Here is a 6141-nt window from a genome sequence, read left to right as displayed (position 1 = left end):
AGATGAGGAGTGGGAATAACACCAGGATCACAATCCAGGTCTTTCTGATTCCAAAGCCATTGGACTTCACGTACAACAGCCAACAGTGATGATGAAATCTATTTATTCATGAAAACATGCCATCTGTAAGGACTTCTATTAGGCAACACTTTTTAAAAATGTAGTTTGAGATACTTAAATGTCCTTAAAGGAAATAAAATTTCATTTTCTTATTTTTAATCCTATTAATAATTTTTATGAATGGAATCTGTATCAGGATCTAGCCGGAAATAGCACACTCAAACAGATAATTGAGGAGAGTTTTTAAAAAGGGATTATTTACAAAAGTATAGGCAGGTGTGAAAATCAAAATAACAAAGGCAAAGTCTTTTAAACAAATGTTTACTAGGTGGCTAATCTGCTAGTAAGGAGCCTTTGCGGCACAATGGTTAAGTGCTCAGCTGCTAACCAAAAGGTTGGCGGTTCGAACCTACCCAGCAGCAACTCAGGAGAAAGACCTGGCAATCGACATCCATAAAAATTACAGCCAAGAAAACCCTATAAGGCAGTTCTGCTGTGTCACATGGGGTCACTATGAGTTGGGATCAACTGGCACACAATAACAACAATCTGCTAGTAGAGGAGCATTCAATGTAAAACTGGCTCAAAGCTTCCTGTTTGAAAAGAGAAAAGAAGTTTTATAGGCAGTAACAAAGAAATTATAAGTGATTGGTTAAATGAACAAAGAAATCTTAAGCAATTGGTTAAGTGAGATGTCTTTAATTTTAGGGGAGGGATTATGAAAGCAAGAAAAGCTAATTCATTGGGTATGTTGAAAATATATATTTTCTTCTGATTGATTTGGCTTTAGTTTACTGAATCAAAGATACTCTAAGTGACAAGCTAATATAAACCAGGCCTTCTATGTTTCAATTAGTGTCTTCCAAGTTTATGAGTATTTTATCCCTTGTGAGAGGGCTTATTTTATTCAAGACACTTAGCATAAATTTGATGCTGCTTTGAAAAACATCCCAGGAGAATGCTCAAGGTTACTATGAGGTTAGCAAAATGTATGGTTCCAATTTAAACACTCAACACAACTACTAGGAAAATCAACAAGAAATGACACTGTACCCATGATCTACCAACAATGGAAACCTTTACCACCCTTAGGCCTGACGGGGCAAAAGGAGGACGTGGTTACTGGAATAAGAGAAAGAAGCATTGTGTGGAGAGAGCCTCCTGACAGGCACTGAGGCTGACAGGGGAAGGGCTTCCTTCCAGCCCCCCACAACTGTCAGGAAGAAAGCCCACATCATACGGAACCTGACTACACTCTTCTTTCTCGCTTTGGATCCCCTGGGCAAACCAGTGGGCAAGAGAGCCCTTTGATGCAACCCACACAGGCCTCCTCCTGGGCACACAGCGGGGTAGAGAAGGGAGGAGAGCACATCTAGAGGTGCAAGTGGAAAATACCAGCCCAGAATCCCTCTTTAGAATAATTATTCAGATTCCACTGTGCGTAAAAATTTTCAGAGAAAAATTTCAACCAGCTTCTTTCTACAAAAACAACACCAAATCTGTTTCCTTCCCCCATTCCTAGAGTACTTGAAAGTTCTGTACCCACCTGATGCTGGATACTTTGTGTACTTTCACTGAAAGACAGTGAATCTAGAGGACTTAAAGGATAGTGAGTGATGTGGAAGCTCAGTGAAAGTTCACTGTTCTTTTGTTACTGAAAATGATTTCAGACTGTATTTCAAAGATTACTTTGAAAATTAAAAATTAAATTTGTTTCCAGTGAGTTTGGTGAGTTTTTTATTCTCTACCAAGGTTTATTCTTTACACTTATTATATAGTTTATTTTCTACACTTATCATATAGTACCAATTTATCTCTATTTTCTTTCTGATATTCACATGTTAGTGGCTCAGTACCACCCCTAGGCCGGAAGGGGCAAGAGGAAGAAATGGTTACTGGAATAAGAGAAAGTAGCATAGTGTGGAGAGGGCCTCCTGACAGGAACTGAGGTTGACGGAGCAAGTGCCTCCTTCCAGCCCCCCACGACTGTCAGAGAGAAAGCCCACATCATACAGAACCTGACTGCACTCTTCTTTCTTCCTATGGATCCCCCTGAGCAAACCAGTGGGCAAGAGAGCCCTTTGATGCAACTCACACAGGCACCACTTTGTATCCTGTCTCTCTCCTCTAACTCCTTTTACCCCCCTGTCATGGATTAAATTGTGTCCCCCAAAAAATGTGTGTAGCAACTTGACTGGGTCATGATTCCCAGTGTTGTATGATTGTATAACATGATGTGATTTCCTTATGTGTTATAAACTCTATCACTATGATAAGATTATATGGGATCTTATGTGTTGTAAATTCTATCACTGTGGTGAGGTTATACAGATGAGGTTGACAAGCTTAGTGTCTTAATGCAATCTCTTTTGAGATATAAAAGAAGAGAAGCGAGCAGAGACACATAGGAACCTCATACCACCAAGAAAGCAGTGCCGGGAGCAGAGCATGTCCTTTGGACCTGAGGTTCCTGCACAGAGAAGCTCCCAGACCAAAGGAAGACTGATGACATGGACTTTCCTCCAGAGCCAACAGAGAAAGCGTTCCCCTGGAGCTGATGCCCTGAATTTGGACTTGTAGCCTATTGGATTGTAAGAGAATAAACTTGTCCTTGTTAAAACCATCCACTTGTGGTATTTGTGTTAGAGCAGCACTAGATGACTAAGATACCCCCTGAATCAAAATCCCCCTTCACTAAGAGAATAACAAAAGAGGGGAATACTTCTGACAGACTCATCCTCACAGCTCAGGTCCCCCCTCCCCGAAGAGGCCTTCTCTGACCGCCTACAGGTCTGTTTTATGTGCTCAGTGCCTAGCACAATGCCCAGCACCGAGGAGCACAAAACAAACATTTGGTGACTCTGTCACATGTGGTTCCATGTCTTGGCAGGCTTCTTTCCTTCTGTGCTGAGATTTGGCCTTGGAACCCTCCCCAACAGAGCACCCCAGGCAGTCACTGCCATCAAGTAGAAATGGCAGAGAAATAAAACCAATTTCCCTTCTCTGGGAGAGCAACTGTTGATTTGATTAAAGTAATTCACCCTAAGGATTAAATGATGAAGTGATTTAAGGAAGAGTAGTGATGGCAGAAAAAACAGTAGCATTTGTATTTCAGAATAAATGCTTTTATCTTCCATTTAGTTGAAGGAAAAGATGGGAAATGTTTAGCATATTTGCTCTGCGATAAGCATAAAGTACACCATTCCTCTACTTAATCTTCATAATCCCAGAAAGTAAAATCCCATTTTACATGAACAATGGAAACTAAGAGGTTAACTACTTAAGTCAATTTAAAACCACGAGCAAATGATGCAACCAATATTTGACGCAAACCTATTTAGCCTCAAGAAAGTGCTGAAGATGGATAAAAACAAGTAGTCAAAAGAGAAAGTTGAAAAGGAGGCCTCTTCATCGGATGTTGTTACCAACACTGGCCTGCCCTGCCCTTCCTCGGAGATGCCTTGCTCTCCCTTTCTGGAGTGACTCCATTAGAGGCACTGAGCCATCTGTTTGTTTCTCCAACCATCTGGCATTACCCAGAGGACATGATCTTCCTGCCATTTTACCCACAAATGACCACGTGCCAGAGTCACTGTAGCTGAAACTGTAGCTTGACCATGAGACAGACACTTTAAATCTGTGAGAAGCCCCAGGGGTGGGAATCTTTGCCTAATATATACCCGTCTTGCAGAGATTCTAGGCATAAAGCCAACTCAAAGCCTTGAAAGGAAGGAGACCTATTAGTACAGAATAGGGGAGGCTCAAGACACCGTCTATTCTATGCTAGAACTTCACTGATTCCTTTTCAACCCCTAGGAAAGATGCACCCAGCTGGTTTGGGCCTGACAATGGGTTTGATAAACATTAATTTGGAGAACATACGTATGGCTGGCATTCTGTGGGTAATCCTCCAGCTATTCCCAACCCTCTTCTCCCCTGCTGCCTCTACCAGAGGGGCTGAAAACTCACACACTCACTGTCCTAACCTTCCTTTCATGGGTGGCCATGTGACCCAGCACTGGAGTGTGTAGGACTCTGGGAAGATTGCCTTTACTGATGAAAAGAAAGGGGAGATTTGCATGCTGCCCCTTTCCACTTCTTCCTGCTTTCTACAAAGGATTTTTGTTGGCTGATTTTTGGAAGTAGATGGCCAGGCCTTTCTTCCTAGTCTGTCTTCATCTGGAAGCTCAAACCTGTTTAGCATCATAGCAACACACAAGCCTCCATGGACAGACAGGTGGTGGCTGCACATGAGGTGCACTGGCCAGAAATCAAACCCGAGTCTCCTGCATATAAGGCAGGAATTCTACCACTGAACCACCATTGCTGTTACAGATACTAATATACTGAACACAAAGCATTGAAACATGGCAACCATATTACCAAGTGGGGACCTTGGCCTGGCCTAATCCAAGGTCTAGAAACTTAACAAATACGTTGAGGCTTTTCCTAGAGGTACTCAACTTAGGCAAAGCAGCAACCACAAGAACAATGTAGTCATCAAATATCATGTAAAGCACAAATACTGTAGAAACTGCAAACATGCCTGAATACACAGGTATATAGATTCCTGTACAAGTGAGGGTTCAAACAACATGGAGCAGTTGGGTTCTTCAACTGGCCCTGTCAGCAGCAAGGGGTAAGCAGAAACAAACTTGCTTCCGATAACTAAAAATCAATGTCAGCATGGGACTCGGGGATGTTGTTCTGGCTACTGAGCAAAGTCTGCGTTAAAAATACTGACTGGAAGAGGAGTGTGTCTTTTTGTGTTACCGAAGTAAAAAGACGTATGAGAGAAGTGAGCATGGCTTTTTGGTCCATTTAACAGCATTTATAGGTACTGGAGAATCAGAAACCATTTTTTGTATGCTAATTTACTTTAAATTTGTATGTTTTCTTTGTTCATTTCTCTAAGATTTTTAATTAAAAATGCTACCAAGCACAGCATTAAATGCTCATTTAATCCTTACAATAACCTAAATTTCCTTTATTTTCTAATTATAAATGTGTATATGCTTCTGACTAAACATTCAAATAAATGCTGTAACGAAAAAAGTTAACATTACCCATTGTATTAGTTTCCTGTTGCTGCTGTAACAAATATCATAAACTTAGTGGCTTAAAACAATTTATTATCTTACTGCTCTGGAGGTCAGAAGTCCAAAATGGGTCTCTCTGGGCTAAAATCAAGGTGTAGGTAGGGTTCTGTCCTTCTCAAGGCTCTAGGAGAGAATCTCTTTCCTTCACTTATCCAGTTTCTAGAGACTACCTGCATTCTTTGGCTCATGGACCCCTTCCTCCATCTTCAAAGCTAGCAGTATAGCATCTTCCCATCTCTCTCTTAACTTTGACGCTGACTCTCTTGCCTGCATCTCTCACTTATAAGGACCCTTGTGATTACATTGGACCCACGTGGATAATCTCCCCATCTCAGGTCAGCTCATTAGCAACCTAAATTCTATTTGCAACCTTAATGCCCTCCCTGCCATGTGACCTAACATATTCATAGGTTGCAGGGATTAACAAATGGACATTTTGGGGAGGCATTATTCTACCTACCACATCCATAATTGCACTAACCAGGAGTGATCATAGTTAACATTTTTGTGAACAGTTATTCCCAGACCACCATTTTCTATGAATACACACATAGAGATACATCTGTGTATGCCTATTTAGATACATAGATTTGTAAAACTTGAATATTATACCTATCTGAAGAGCAATAGACCAAAACCAGCACAAGAGGAGACCCAGGAGGGTGTCCAAGGCCAGGACATGGCTCAATCTAGAGGAAGAAGCCTCATTCTAGAACTAGCTCAGTTATCAATGTGCTGGGCCCCCTCCAAGGCAGTGTATCATACAGGTTCAGAATGTAGCTTCAGTGTCCTCATTTGCAAAACGGGAAATAATACCTACCTCAAAGAGTGGTTTATGAGGGTTAAATGAGTTACTGTAGGTAAAGCACTTAGACCAGTGCCTGGAACATCGTAAGCATTCAACAAATGATAACTATTGTTATTGCTATTATTACTCTGATTTCTATCTTGCCATCTACAAAGAAAAGAAGGGGAGAGCTAA

Source organism: Trichechus manatus, unplaced genomic scaffold, assembly GCF_000243295.1.
Source record: "Trichechus manatus latirostris isolate Lorelei unplaced genomic scaffold, TriManLat1.0 scaffold00010, whole genome shotgun sequence".
Taxonomy (NCBI): domain Eukaryota; kingdom Metazoa; phylum Chordata; class Mammalia; order Sirenia; family Trichechidae; genus Trichechus; species Trichechus manatus.
Note: the sequence above shows the minus strand (reverse complement) of the source record.